A 17165-nucleotide genomic window follows, 5' to 3' on the forward strand; every position below is an offset into this window, starting at 1 on the left:
CGAACTTGGGTCTTTGCACTTGCAAGGCAGGCGGCGGAACCACTAAGCTAAATTCCCAGCCCTATGTGTATATGTCTTATTAACATAAAAATGAAATTTGTTATTAACATAAAAATGAAATCTAATCACAGAAGAAAACTTAGCATCAATAAGTACTCCTAAGAACAGATTTTCTTAAAATCTTAACATTTCCTCCTCTAATATCTTCTTCAGTCTAAGTACAAATTTTTCAATGTTTCTTGATTTGAATATTGTGAGCATTTTAAATATAAAACTAAATTTTCAAAAAGAAACAATATTAATTAGAAGAACAAAGAACATATATAGTATATTCTAATAAATGTCACCTAAAAAGGTGACAATTTTATAACCACATTATATGTCTTTCACGTTTGTGCAATTTTATTTTAGCTCAAGAGGTTTTCATTTTTTCACAGTTAAATTGGAAAAAAAGATAAACATCATTGAATCTTTGAATTTCCTGGTTTCTCTTTTTAAATGTTAAGTGCAATTAACCCTTTAAAGCAAAAGACAGGATACAGTGTTTTTTTCTGAAAAGCTTTACACCAATTTTAATTTAATTCTCCAAATAAGTAAATATATTTTCAGAAAAGAAAAATTTAATGTTATGCATGAAGCCTATCTGCATAATGTTGAGAAGATACAAGACACACAGAGAATAATTTCGAACTCTTGCAAGTCCAATGGAGGCATTAATATTTGTTAAACACTGAGAGCATTATTAAATGTTTTAGAATTGAAACAAATATATCATTATAGAACAGGCAGGAATATTTGACAATATCAAATCCCTACCATAATTAGAGCAAACTGAGTCCCAGGAAATTTACCATAGGCCTGAGTTGTGTGGCAAAGATCAGAAGGAAACACAAGTACCCCGATTTCCAGTGCATTGGCCAGGCTGGCCTGGAACTCCCAATTATTCTCCTGACTCAGCCTTCCACAATCTGGGATTACAGGTGTGAGCCATCATGCCTGGGGTTAGCACTTTTTTTTTTAACAAAACCATATTATCATTGTGTAACACCTCTTGAAAAATGCAATCATTATGTAGTGCAAACATGTTTTAATAAAAACAAAAGTTAAAAAAAATAAAATGTAATTTCCCTATCTAGTGTATTTCTATCAAATTCACACCACCATAGCAGAGGGCTGGCTTACTGATTGCACATCACTATACTGCAGTCCCATAAGTATCCAACCCTCAGAGGCCTAAGTGTGCCACAAACTAATTTTATTCTTTAATGATAGGGTGAAAATTTGTGAATTATAATGCCTTCAATTTCATGAATCGTAGGCTCTTAGTGCATTCAGAGGCCTGTTTGGTCCATACATTTTGGTATAGAAATGAATACATTAAATTTTTTTAGGGGAAGAGAGAAAAGCATATCACAAAAATAAACAGAGTGATAAAGATAATGTCAGTAATATAATGATGATTTTAGTCATGGCTGGTGCTTAATAAACATTTACTCTTTTACATACTATACTAAGTATCCACTAGTTTAATCCTCATCACTAGCTTGTAATGACAGGAGTTGTTTGGTTTCATTGTACAAATGAGAAATTTGTAAAAACAGTGTCTGAAGAAGAACTCAGATCTTCAGTCTATAAAGGACCCTACTCAGTCAAGTTGCCCTCTATCTGATTTTAACACAGCATTTGGAATTCTAAAAAGTATCATACTATAATTAATATATCAACCCCTTTCCAGTGCAACAGAAGTTAAGTGATAAACGTTCCTCCTGAACAGTCGTGTGGCTGTTTTTTTAATATAATCTGCATTTTCTCACATATTTCCATGTTTGGAAGAGTCTACTTCATATTTTCAGTGACATATTTAGAATCAGAATTCATTATTCAGAATTATACAATGTTCTGCCTCTGATCAATGATTCCTTTCTTATTTCAACTGTAACATGACTGAACAGACTGAACAGACTAAAATAAGAAGCATTTTAATTAAATATGGGCATCAAATTAGAAGTGGGCATTGTAGGGGAAATAAAGGAAGATAGTAGACTGTCCTAGGATTTGTTTTATTCACTTTATCAATGAAACCCTGTAGCAAATACTAAAATGAGTTGACTAGAAGAAAAGAATCAGGGGGCCAAGTATGTAGCCCAGCAATTCAGCGTCTGCCTGGCAAGTATGAAGCTCTGAGTTCAATTGCCAGTGCCAAAAAAGAATGGGAGCAAAAAGTAAAGATGAAATTAAAGAAAACAACTTTATAGGTCTTCAATAATGGCATGGCTTTATTTCAATGTATCATCTATTCTGAAAACTATTAAAGGTTTGCCTGCGTTTTAATTTTCAGTAGATGATACATTACTCACTTTTGCAATAGGTCTAGCCTTCTTTTTCAATACCAACTTACATGTTTATATGAACAAACATCATTTGACTTTAAAACAACTCTAATTTTCTCATTAAATACATCTGCATTGAGAACACACTTTGTACCTAGATAGAACTCCATACTTTCCTTGCATTTGAAGTATACATGAGATGGTGATACCTGTCCGAAGACAATCTTAAGATCGGTGTTGTCAGGAGAAGTAACACAATTGAATTTTCTTGTGGAGTATTTTGAACTGACAGATGTTTTGGGATGTGGATAAGACAGTACTTTTCATCTAAATGATTTGAATTATTACTTTTTAGCCCACACCATAACCCAGAAGTACAAAGTGTTATGTGGGGGAACAAAAGTGTTTAAAACTTAAAATAAAGGAATAATCCCAGACTTTCAAACATATTCAAAGAAGATGAATGTACAGAAAAATAACTCACTGAAAATGAAAACTAAAATGACCCAATGTAAAGAAGACTGTATAAAGCATTTTCCACATTATATCATCTTCTAATGCTACTGAATTTGTTTTCTAAATGATACATATAAACACGTACTGTACATAAAGTTAGGATTACTCCCTAAAGAATATATATTTACTTTCTTAAACTTTGTAAAGAATTTATTGATGAATACCCTTAAATAATGATGTCATCTTCTACTTGTAGATTTTATAGCATGTCATTTTATTTTTAAACCTTAAATTATGCTTGGTTAGACCCTGGAAGAAAATATGCCTGGGGAAGCACTTATTTTCTTAACAAGAGATTCCAAAGATTTCCAAAACCTTTTATGCTCTATTCTAGGAAAGCAAAACATTTTTTAATTCAAAAATTATACATTTATAAGTCATATAATATGGATAGATGTCAAACATCACTCAACCTTAAAAATGACTAAAAACAACTGCAAATAGAAAAGAAGCTATTATCAGAGTAAGAGCAATTAGTAGCAATTTATGGAATATATAACAGAAGTGCAAACTCGCTTAAATGCAATTGCACGCGCCTGTGTTCTGCTGGAGCTGTGCCCATGTGTCATTCTTGGCAATCTTCTTTACCTCTGACCTACACCCCTGGTGCTACATCTGATCCTCTAATGACTAGACTTACTTCCAGACTGGGATGAAGCTAAATCACATGTCCATTTCCAGAAACGTGGACACGAGAACGAAACTTCTTGCACCGCGCTATAGGATATGTCCCTATGTTTATTACAATGGCACCAGGTCATCAAGACAAACAAAATGTAAGTTGGTCAAACTGGATATGAATTGCAATCCAGCATCACCTAGAGAAGAGTATATATTACCAAGAACCAGCATTTAACTAGCTAATATTCAGCAGGCTTGAATGTCTTGGGCATCATAAAAAATGTACTACTAAAATAAATCAAATGGCTAAAATCATATGTTCTACACTCAAGACATCGGTAACTTGTTAGATGCTTGCATTTCCACACTTGAAAGAAAATTTTAAGTGAAATGAAAATTTCAGATTTTAGGAGAAAATGTTATAGACCTATAATATTTGTAAATATGTATTAGTTACAAATCAGAAGTCTGAATTTCATAATCACAACAAATTTTTTTGTTACCCTGTGATTCTTATAGGTCTATTCACAATCATTCAGTTATTTCCATACAAAACAGAGTTTTGCACTCTAACTTGATACCACTATTATGAAAGCTAATTATTTAATGTTTATACAGGACTTGCCATTTTTATGGTGCATTACATTTGCTGAGAAGTATTACTATTAGTCACTATGTAAGGAATTGCCAAATTTCTCAGCTGCCAGTTCAAATGAAAAGGACAAAGAATGCCATTGATGAGGGTTTCTAAGTGCCAGAGTAAAAGTCACACTCAGGAGTAGCCTGGCAGGGTTAAAAAAACACAGACAGAATGAGGATATCTGAACTATGGGACTGTGATTAGAGTAAAACAGGCATGCATTCTTTCTTTTGTAAGATCAACTTTACATGTAATGCCCTGAACTAAGAGAGTCCTCAGTCAAATGAGCTTACTTCTGTATCTGTTGCCTAGTTTGGTGCATCTGAAAGTCAGCTCCATGAAAACAAAGAATTTGACTTCACTGCCTCCCTCCACATCTCAGAGCCCAGAGCAACACTCACACAGTTTGCATGCAGTGAAAGTTTACATTTTTGATGTGTTAGGAAGTGGATATAAAATATAAGATTGAACCGACATGAGTCTTATGCTCGTGGTGCTTGCAGTACAGGTGGTAGACAGACCATATGCAAGTGAACACATACATATGCAATATCTCATAATTGTGATAAATGCCATGAAGGAAAAGAATAGGATGTTATATGAAAGAATAATAAGAAGTACAATATACACTGGAGTCTGTGGGGAAAGTACCAGTAAAGCTGAATCCTCAAACCTGAGGAAAACTTACCCTAAAGTAATGCATTATGATGGAGGAAGTAATCCAGATTTATTTCACTAAAGAAACTATATGAGATGTAGATCCTGTGTAGTGGGTCAGGTTCACAACAAGGTGACAGCAATGGACAGGGTCAGCTTTTAGTATTTTAATTACTATTAAAAGTCTTAAATAAAATCATTATATGACAGAATTATATTTAAATGCTTACTCTAGTTGACTTGTAAATAGAATGAAGAGGGAGGCAAATTTGGAAGCAGAAAGACCAATTAGAAAGCTATTGTATTAATTAAAGGAAAATGCTGACTGTTACAGACTCTCATGATTATATTGCATTTGGTCCAATGGGGACAGATTAGAGGTTTGTTTTAGAGGTTTGACTCCTATGGTCCCAGAGATTAAGAAGGCTGAGTGGGGAGCACTACTTAAGCCTGAGAAATGTAACAAGATCCCTCCTCAAAAGAAACACACACAGGGCGGGGGATTTAGCTCTGTGGTTCGGTGGCCTGCCTTGTAAGCGCAAGGACCCAAGTTCAATCCCCGGTACCAAAAAAAGAAACACACACACACAAATAAATAATAAATAAAACTGACTGCTTGCCGGGCAAAAGAGGATAGAGACAAAGACATAAAAAAAAAAAAATACCCAGTTTTCTGATTTTAATAACTGAACATTTGTATAGGAGGATAAACAGACAACATATAAGTAAATGCTTCCATGAAGAAGAATAGGAAGACACAGGAAATACATATTTAAATAAGTAAATTATTTGAGAGTATAAGGATATGAAAATTGTTTTATTAACTGGAAAAAGATGGCTCTGCCGGGTGTGGTGGTGGATACCTGTACTCCCAGCACTCAGTCAACTGAGGCAGGATGATCGTCATGAGTTTGAGCCCAGCCTAGATTCCACAGAGAGTTCAAGCCTGAACTGCATAGCATGACCCTGTCTCAAAAAAATAAAAATAAATAAATAGATAAAATTATGTCTGAAAATTCTGCCCCTTAGTACTCAATATAGTACTCTTTTAATTTACTTAGGCCTCAATGCTACTATGTACCAAGTCTCAACTGCTAGCTGACACATTTTTGATAAATTAATCCATAGTACAATTTTAAGCATGGCAAATTTGAATTGCATTTGATATATATATTTTAACTGAAAAATCTCAAAAACTAGTAATCTGTTTTTACATATGTATGCATTACATATATGTATGACTACTAATCACTAATATGATGGGGCAACACACACATTTAGGAGTAAATACAGAAAAATATAGACTTAATTATTCTGTTTGGCCAATGAAATAAACTCAGAACACTATGGGACATTTCCTAGTATTGCCATGAATTAAGCTTAATTTAACAAGTTAAAGAATCGACTTTAAGATATAGGATAATAAAATCAGCAGCGTATCAAATTTTTCTACACCATCAAAGTATTTGTTAGAAATATACAAACTCTCTAATCATATGTAAAATTCCCTGGTATTATACTGCATCCAAAAATATTTAGAGATTTTATTTTTAATTCATTCATTCAATACAAGCGTGAGACATTATGGCTGTCAGTTATGGCTGTCAACATAAATGAGACATGGTCGCATCTTTCAGGACACTCATTTATTTCACATTCACTTTTGGGGAGAGAGAGCTAAAGAGAGGGAGGGAGTGGGGGAGGGAAAGAGAGATGCGGGAGGGAGAGAGAGAATGAATATGCTTTCTTTAATTGGAAAAAAAAAACCTAACATGCAAAATAATTACAAGGGATACTGTTTTGTTTCTACAGAGGTGACGTAGAGGAATCTAGACCCAGTGTTCTTTAAGAAGAGAGCAGAAAGTCACTACTATTAGTGACAATGACAACATAACATCAACAGCAAATCGTATGCATTGCACTCATAGTGAGTATCCACAGCATTCTGAGGATTCATAGGAACTAATTCAATTAATGCTCACAGTGAACTAATTAATACTCTGGGTGAAGACTTTCATTATCTTCATTTTACAGGCAAGCAAAATTACTTGTGAGAGGTTAAATAATTTTGTGTATTTCATATACATGTCTATGACATGCAGCCAGTAAGCAATAAATTTGAGAATTGGATTTGAATTCTGTTGGCTATAACCTGAACTTTTAGTACTGAACACTACTGGCTTTCTAGAAAATATCCAGACCTAAAATTGTCTCCTTTATAGCTAATAAGAGAACTCCTTTACCATTTCCCATTATCTGAGGAAACTCAGATATGGTCCCTGTGGCAGAATGTCATTCCTATCATTACAAGTAATGTCTTAAAATTGAGCAACACTACAACAGCCTAAAAATTAAAAATTTATCTAAGCGCAACTTCATGTTCAACTACAAATGAGAACACGAAGTCAACTGATGAAAGAACCCAAGTTTTACTGTGCTACTGAACACATACAGGATTATATCTCAACAACAAGTATTTTTATAAAGACATGTATTTTAAAAGTGCCTAAAAAGGACTAGAATACTACCTAATTAAATATTTGCTGGAAAACAAGGGCTGTGTTTGTTTGGGGGAAAAGCACACAGAACTTCTTTATCCTCTGAAGCCCAGGGGAAGGGCTAGGAGATTTTAAATTTTATTGGGGAGCTGGGAGGAGAAGGATGTGTAATGGTTAACAGACTCAAGGGAGAAAAATCCTCACAGTTTAAAATGATCTCATTAAAACCTCCCAGCAATTGTGAAGAACCACAGAAAATAGCTATTGGATTAAAAAAATTAAAAAAAAAAAACTTCTCACCCATGCATCTTTGTGCAGCATAATTAAGGTTGCCAATTACAACATTTTCCACAGAAAACCCAAAGGGATATTTCAGTGATAGGGAAAAAGCAAGTCTAAATAGCACACACACACAGACACATCAACTAAACAAAAAAGGTCTTTAATTGGTGACAATCTGCCCTAAATCACCATTACTATTCCTGAACATAATAACTCTGAGATTTGTTCATTCCTTGTGTCTTCTCCTATCACAGGATGTCTAGGGCTTCAGAAAAATAATGCCAAGTACCTAACAGGGCCTTCAATCTCCAAGGGGCATAACAAACATGCAATTGTGTAGCTGCGTGAGCTGCCTTTTCCTAACAAACTTCATAGCTCTTGAGAGACTCCACTCCAATCAGCCTTCAGCTCTTTGGCTGCCAAGGTTTAAGGCCTGCTTTTGCTGAGCACCAGAAGGACACTAAGGGGCCCTGAGTAAAGGCACGATGAATGAAATTAGAAAAGAAAATCATTTTATACTCTTACTAATGATGCTATCTTTATCAATAACTATGTTTTATGCAATATACAACTTTTTTCTCCTCAAGAAGTACTCAAAACAAAAGAAAAAATGAACATGATAAAATACTTAGTAAGATAACTAATGCTCTACCAAAGCAAAACTCCTGAGTTGTGAGTGATTCTTAAATGTTATTTCTGTGTCTTGTTGCGTAGCTAATCATGGAAATGGAATGGCCACCATGGAGGGGGGACCCCATGCTATAAAAAGCATGTGTTCCATGTCCTAGGTGAATTTAGTAAAAGCAAAATACCTGAAATTGACAAGGAGGAAGTTAGTCTATGTACAGTAGAGTTACAGCCAGGCTATGAGGCAATGACGGGAAATTCTGGCTCTTTGTCTGTGGCATCTCGCTCACACAGAAGAGAGGCTTGGCGCATTTCAATGCATCCAACATTCAGATCCACTTGAATCCCACTCCCACAGCTGAGGAAGGGAGGCTGCAAGAGATATGTTGGACCTTCATACTGCTCTACAAAAGGTCCTGGATACCTTCATATGCAAGGGTCTGGCACGTGGACTTCATAAAGTCACCAAAGATCTAGACAAGCACCAAGCCCATCTTGATGTGCTTATACCCAACGTGAAGAGTCTATATATGTCAAATCTGTATTGAGCACCAAATCAAACTAAGAAAGACTGATGACAACAAGACACTCCAGAAGTGGTCAGGACCAGCTATGTGCTAGTTAAGAACTAAGGTAAAGAATCTAAAAGCAAGGATGGCAGAAAAGATGACTTCAAATGCAAGAAATGAACAAATTTAAAGAACATGGTGATACAGGGAGACAGACAGACAGACACAGTCAGAGAAACACTCTACTCAAAATTGACCCCCACCAAGGCTCCAGTTTATATGATGTCACACACTTAAAAAATGTTAGGTGGTGGGCCAGGCATTTAGCTCAGTGGCTCTGCCGCCTGCCTTGCAAGCACAAGGACTCGAGTTTGATCCCCAGGACCAAAAAAAAAAAAAAAAGTTAGGTGGCTCTTTCAAGTGAATCCAGTGAACTATAAAGACCATCATTATTTGATGCCTGCATTACTCATTTAGTTATACAGTCTCCCCTTTGCATCTCTGGGCTGCAAAGCAAGTGCACAGATTGAATCAACTGCAGTTCAAATGTTTTAGAAAAGAATTGCAATTTTGCCAAACATATAATGCAGACACTTTCATATTGTTCTTCTTTAAACAATAAAGTAAACAAAATGCTATACAGCATTGCATTGTATTAGATAAATAATATAGAGATGACTTAAAGCATACTGGACAACATATGTATACTACATGCATATACTACACCACTTTATATCAGGGATCCGTGTAACTGTGCATGTTGTTATTTATGGCGTTCCTGAACCATTTCCCCCATGAGAGAATGAGGAGCATTTTAAGAGCAGCTGCATGTATGCATAATCTCTCTTAAATGGTAAACATTGTTTACTTTTCTCTGAATCTATATCTTTATTCCATTTTCCATGTAGTTTTATCCCCATGCAATATGTATATATATTTTTTTTTTTGGGGGGGGTACTGGGGATTGAACCCAGGACTTTGCACTTGCAAAGCAGGCAGCAGAACCACAGAGCTAAATCCCTGGCTCCATGCAATATTCTCTTATGCTTCAAATACTTATCTGTTTTTATAGGCCACCCTATTGTAGTTCTCTGGGATAGTAAGAAATTGTGAAAATATTCCTATGCCGCCTGAATGTTTAAACACCTCCAAAAATGCACCAGATTTGTAAAGCAAAAGAAATACAGCTCTCCTTGGTGGCGCACACTTGTAGTTCCATTTACTCCTTAGGCCCAAATTAGGGGGATTGCAAGTTCAAGGTCAGCCTGTGTAATCTAATGAGACCCTGTTTCAAAATAATTTTTTAGGGGGGCCAGGGATTTAGCTCAGTGGTTCTGCCGCCTGCCTCGCAAGCACAAAGACGTGAATTCTATCCCCAGTATCAAAATAAATAATAATAATAATAATAATAATAATAATAATAATTTTTTTTTAAATGAGAGTTATGGCTGGGGATGTAGATCAGGGGTAGATGGTCTTTTTTCTTGGGTTCAATTCCTCAGTTCTTCACAGGAAAAAATAGATGGGGGAAAAAAAGCAAAAGTAAAGTTCAAGACAGGAAAAGGGAATTCTGCAGCAAGTACATTTGCAGGCAAACCAGTTCTTAGAATGATATTTATAAAGGATGAGAATCTGAAACACATAAATTTACCATGACTGTAACCTTTGAAATCTATAGGCACTCTCATAACAATCACCGTCCTTAATTAAGGTCTCCATTTCCACTAATCTAGTCATCCGCTTTCAGGAAGTTAGCAACTGCTTCTGCTACAAAGGGAATCAACATTGAAAGGCCCTTGATCTAAAGGGCCACAAAAAAATGGAGTATAGTTAACTACATTGAGAAAAGTTTTGATTATATTTCACAAGTTTTGCAGATGTTCCTATGTATGACTTTCCTACATGTAAAATTTAAAGAAAAATTCAAACCAAATGTAATTATTATTTTTATTGAGTTGGGTAAATGATTAGGCCCATAAGTGGAAGAACACTTTTTTTTTTTCTTTTAATGCCTGGGATCGAACTCTGGACCTTGAGCTTGCGAAGCTAAATCCCCAGCCCATGGACACTCTTATATGATCAATAGTCAAAGTGGGACTCAAAAAAGGAAGAACTCAGTAGAGGGATAAATTCTTTCCCTGGAAATTTTAAGACCTCTGCTTATAATGATTAACAAATGGTCTTAGGACCAGGTTAGATGAACAGTTTTTAAATATATCTTGTAAGCCATTTAAAGACTCATGAAACCATTAGTAACTTCAGGGGGAAAAATACAAAGAAACCCCTGAGTTTCTTTGCAATGCTGGCAAGCTTTGGATTACCTTCTTCTAACAGCCCCCAGTTGGTATGGCAAAATTTCTTGTAAATTAAATGTGTGAGGCTTTGTTTTTCCTCAAGTAGTAGCTATAACTTCTGCTTTCTTGAATGTTTTTTAAATCGTTTCATTTTGTAAGTGCTGAAAGGCATTTCTGTTTCTACTCAACAGACTAGTTTATAACTGGTCAATAAAATCTCTAGTGATCATAAAACTTTTGTCTGTACTTTAATTATGTTTCCGAATAGTTCATAGGCCCATGGCATTTATATAATGTAAGTTTCCTCTCCATATCAGCATCTCTTTAAGGAAGAATATTCATAAAAAATAAATAAGAAGCAAATCATTTTAATTATAAAGTTTTAATCATGCATAATTTTTAAACTATGAAAGGGAAATGCAGAGAAACAGGTTATTGATAGTTTATAATCTCCTCAACTGCAATTACTGATAATTAACTCAAAAAACAAGCACACATGATGACGCTATTTGAAATACTCATTAAAATGTGATTCCTAAAATCAATGTTATAGTTTCCTATTGGCAGAATTTTTTTCACATACAGAATTTAGTATTATTAAATACGATGCTAGGTTAATTTGAAGTTTCTAGAACTCATGTATATTTGTTCTCAAAGACTTTAGTTTCATTTAAAATCTATGTGACTGATATCAACATTTATCTTTTCAATGAAACTTTATTGGTAACAATGGACGATTACATTTTTCTGCTAATAAAACATTTTTCCTTCTGGGTCTAAGGAGGTTTTTCTGTTTCTTTTAACAGACATCTGGAAGTAAATAAATGAAAGGTCCACATAAAATGCATGATTATTTTTGGTTGCCGATGACCTATCATTCTGAGATAGATGACAGTCTGGAATCAAACAACTCCTAAAGAGTTGCTCCTAAAGAGCAACAACTTCAAAAGATTCCTTGTGACCTTTAAAAAAATGGCAAAACAAAAGATGCCTTTTTTCTTTAACCTATACATCAAAAGTCAGGAAATAATAAAACTCAAAACACATTGTTTCTCCTATTTTCTGTTTAACTTCTTAAAAATTGTTGTTTGTTTACGAGTGTTAAACTGTTTAGGCAAACATACAAGAATCTGAGATATATATTGTTTAATGGAAGAATGTCATAAAAAACCCTGCAGCGGCCTTTCTTAATGGCACATCTTTTAAATTACTTTTTTCTTTTGTGTTCTCAAGGTCAGAATTTGAGAAATAATTTTACTTGATTCATGCATACTTGAGTCATGAAATCCTCTTTAATTTCTAAAATATAACAAAAAGCTAATGAACAACATTCATGTAAGAAAACATTAATGTTTAAGTTGTAAGACTGAAAGAGTAGCATTTTAATTATTATTAATTTTATTGTCATTACCAACCAAATAGTGCTGTTGAATCATTAAAATGTTGAAAGTGATGCAATTTCCCTTTGTTTAGAAACAAAAGATTCAAAGAAAATGAAAATCAAATGCATTATGGGCAGTTGGAAAGATTACAATCAATGGATATATAATGTTTCAGGATTTCAGGGGATCATAACATTTTGCAAAAGATAATTAAATATGGAAGAAGAAAATAAAATGAGCACTGCACCACGTGATAAATGACACAAAAGACAGGTATGTACTTTATTCTCAAGCATAGTAATAACAGACAGCTCGTACAACTGTAATTAATCGATCTAAGTAATAGTAGAGAGAAACATATTGCCACATTTTTAACAGAGATCAGAGCTGGCTATAGGACAAGATTGTCATTTAAAATGTCCTATCTGGCATCCTAGGGTGGCATAAATTCAGTGTTGACAGCAGTGCAGCAATTAAATAAAAGCATAGACATAAAAAGTAGATTAATAATTTCTGGTATATTTTCCTGGTACCCTTCTAGCTAGAAAATGAGCTACTGATCACACTTAAGTAAACAAATTACTGAATCACATAAGACTTTCTGCATTTAGGAGCTGTTTTTAATATTTCAATCCATAAACACTGCCTGCAATTTGACTAATTTAAGATGACACTTTATCATCTTTATCATTAAAAAGAAAGACATACCTTAAACTTGTAGATTATAATCAAACTTGAAATATATTTTGAGACAATTTTAACTTAACTTTAACTTAACTTTAATCATGTTTCATATATTTTCATTATGAGGCTTGATAAAATATGGCTATAATTAAACCTTACAAAAATAATTTCTTTCCATACCCAGGACCCGTATCAGCTTATCTTTTTATTTATTTATCTTTATATTAATTAGGTAAACAAGCCTGCACCTGATTTCTCATCTCTCACCCTAGCCTTAAAGACCAGCAGTCTGTACATAAGAAAATAGAGATGCAGGACTGGAGATTTAGCTCAGCAGCACTGCACCTGTCTTGCAAGCGCAAGGTTCTGAGTTCAATCCCTGGTACTCCAAAAAAGGAGAATATGAACAGTTTCATTGGTTAAGGTTAGTAAGTGAAATAAAAGCTTCATAGAGTTGAGTTATAAGAGACGTGATTATGTGTTACAGGATTTAATACTAGTTAGGGGGAAGGCTTCAAATAGTAGCTGTTTCTGTTTGTTTTTTGAGACAGGGTCTCCCTCTATAGTTTATGCTGGCTCTGAAATGTCTATGTAGCCCAGGATGGACTTGAACTTGCTTCGATTCTCCTTCCTCACTTGCCCAGGTGCTGGCACTACAGGCATGGCATGGCAGTAGCTGACTGTTTCAAACACGCATTTTCAATAAATAACTGTGCTTCATTTTAAAAGCAAATTCTAAAGTTGTGCACTTTGTTGGCCAGATTGAGATAAAAGATAAGCAGCTTAGTGTATACCCTGTGATCTTATTTTATATGTTTATTACTTAGAATCTTAGAGTGATTTATTTAAAAGGAATTTACAGGTCTTTTTTAGTCCAAGTCTTCTTCATTTTGCAGATGGAAAAACTGAGTTCATAAAGGCTAAGTAATTGTTGTAATGTCGTAACAATTCAAATAGCTTAAGACCATTGATTTCCAATTAGATTATCATTGCCCAGTGACAGTTTGAACAGATTCTGATGCTTGTTCCACAGCTTTCCTCTTACATCAGCCTCAGAAACCAGGTAGTTAGAAGATAATTATATTAACATAATAAGTAGTATCACATAAGCAAATTAACTAAACCCATTCTTGGAATAACTCCTTAAGTTTGATAGTACACCTTTTAGTTAACTTTCAGTTTTGAAAATCTTTCCAGCTCTAGAATTTCATTCACAGGCTCATGAATTTAGGTTGAACAATGTCATCATAATCTCTAAGCTGTCACAGAGGTACGAGGCCTAGAGTGATCAAGTAAGTGGCTCATTTTATCATGACAGCTTTAACAAGTGACAACTTTCTTAAGACTGACTACTTAAAGAGGAAAAGGCACACGATATAATTTGATGCTGTGTGTGTGTGTGTGTGTGTGTGTGTGTGTGTGTGTGTTTAGGTGAAAGATGCACTATACCTGGAAGGCAGAGTTGTCACTCTAATGCACGTTGCAGCACCTTACCAATAAGGTATAAAATTTCACATTATCAACTAGGAGACAGACTTCAGGAAGCAAGGAAGGGGACAAGCTGAAAGAGTAGCAAAGGGAGAGTAAGGCAGTGGGACTGACACTGAGTCAAATAGGTGAAACGTACTCTCTACTTCCCCAAATAAACTCCATCAACATGTAATACTAGCTTGTGCTAACAAATTAAAAATAGAGCATCGCATAATACATTAGATCCTAATAAGATTACTGACATTTAGAAATGGGAGGGAAGGTGGGATGGGTAGGGGAAGGGTAATAAGGGAAAAGAAAAAAATGTGAGATAATGAAAAGATGGAAATAAAGTGCTTGTAGATCGGGAGGGGAGGAAGAGGTGAAGGGAGGGCAGGGACAAGGGGAAAAAATGAGAATCAAGACTTGTCGTGTAGAGGTACAAGATCCCAACAATGAATGTAACTGCACTGTATCCCTAAAATGTACCAATAAACTCAAAGCTGAAAAAAAAAGAAATAAAAAAAAATAGAACATTGCACAAAGGCAGACCTGTCCCTATTCATTTCACATGATAACTTGAAGGTCCGAATATGCTGATCATGTGGGGATCACTGCCTGCCCCAAGACTTCCAGGAAAGGTAACTGACTTTCATTTTGCCGGGATCCAACCAAAGAAAAAACAGAATATCCTTGAAAGATTAGTTCACTTATACGTCACGTTTTACAACTGATACAAATGCTTATTTAAAATTTTTCCTTTACATATAGAAACATTAAATTTATTATTAAAATAAATTTGTATTTTAAAAATACTTTAATTCTTCATATAGTGTAATGCCACCTGCTTTACAAAAGTATCTCAAAGCTTAAAAGAAGGTTGAAAAACTTAGGAAAAGATTGCTCATATAGATGATGTTTTTACTAAGGGAAAGAGTAAGAAGAAGACTGTATCGATAAAGAGAAAGCAAAAATAAAGTATATTTTTGGTTTTTTACAGCAAACAGGAAGAGCTGACAGAGTAGCCCATTAATAGGGTGGTCATTCAAAATGTCGTATAATGTAAGAAAAATATATGAGAAAGCTTAGGGGATCTGGTCCTACTTTATCACGTATTGAAACTGAGGGCAAGGCTTGTTGAACAGATGGCACACAGGATTTTTCAATGAATTCAGCATCTGTGTGTACATGTTGCATAAATGCCAATTAAAATGTGTCCGGATAAATTTACATCCCTTGCTGATGGAAAGCAAGCCAATCTTACTGGCTGAGGATCAAGGTTAAACTTAATCATGTGCTGAACTTGCAGCAAGTTGCTCTCCAACTACAGAAATTCCCTGAGAAATAATAAAAACAGAACTCCTATTGATTTGTATTTATTTACATTCATAATTCATTTCTAAAGCCTTGGGCTAGAGCTCAACAGGAAAAAAAAATGCTATTTGTATGGCTTAGCCAAGTATACTTTGAACCACATTTCTAACAAATGCCTCTTTGATTAAAATGCCTGCATGAATAAATTTTCCTAACCTTTTTTGCAACTTCCTAATTGAGATAACTTTGTTTAAAAATTGTCCTTTCAAAATCATCTTGAACAGAGGAAAAAGACATGTAGCTACAGCTCTATCATTGATAAAATAGGGAACATCTGTGTCAGACTGACCGGCAGCCATGAAATTATGAGAAGCAATTCCTCGTAGAGAACAAAAACACAAACAGAGACAAACAACACAAAACAACAAACTTTTGGGGGGATCATTTTTTTACACAAAACTTTAGCAACCATCCCCCACCCACAGTTCATTTGTCAAACATGAAGCTTTTTTAGGTTTTTTTTTTTTTTTTTTGGTTTTTGAGACGGGGTCACACTATGTAGTTGAGACTGACCAGGAACTCACTATGTAGCCCAGGCTGGTCTCAAACTCACAGCAATCCTCCTGCCTCAGCCTCCCAAGTGCTGGGATTACAGGCGTTAGACACCACACCCGGCTTTTAGGTATTTTTAATATGAAGCTTTCAACATCTATATTATACATATATAAGCGAATGTTTTAACTTATTAAAATAGTAATGGCATTACAGAGCTAACTACAGAGGCATTAACTATGTTTTTTTCTGAAATAAAGTAATAAAATACCCAAGAGAAAATGAAAATTACAAAACACATAAAAAGAGGTACAGCAAAGTTTACAAAAGTTGTGTTGCAAAAAATAATAGCTCTAAATAACCTGATATTTATTTGCTTAAAAAATGTAATTCGTGTTTGGAAAATGCTATATATTTTAGTCTTGATTTGAAGAATAACAATATGCAGGACTTTACTAAAATATTTAATATTTGTGGGTTATGATCATGTCTCCAACACATTTGACCATCCTAACTCTATTTCATTAATTTTTCTAAATGATGAAAAATAATTAATGACTCTAAAATAAAATCCATAGTAACATACCTTAGGAAAGGCCAATATAAAATATATAGTTTTACAAACTTCTCTAAATACATATCTATAGAATGCACATCTATAGAAATACATGTGTGTTCATGTACATATATGCATATATATATATGTACATATGTGCATATACATGTGTGTGTGTATATATATATATATATATATATATATAAAGTAGGGGTATATATAAAAAATCAATT

General features: G+C 34.4%; 1 protein-coding gene across 11 annotated transcripts in view; it reads right to left on the reverse strand.

Moving 5' to 3' along the window:
• Positions 1-17165, reverse strand: part of Robo1 (roundabout guidance receptor 1) — a 744872-nt gene that overhangs the window by 146242 nt on the left and 581465 nt on the right. The gene's annotated exons all lie outside the window — the stretch shown is intronic.

The sequence above is a fragment of the Fukomys damarensis genome, unplaced genomic scaffold (genome assembly GCF_012274545.1).
Source record: "Fukomys damarensis isolate Sample0158 unplaced genomic scaffold, DMR_v1.0_HiC HiC_scaffold_24, whole genome shotgun sequence".
Lineage (NCBI taxonomy): Eukaryota > Metazoa > Chordata > Mammalia > Rodentia > Bathyergidae > Fukomys > Fukomys damarensis.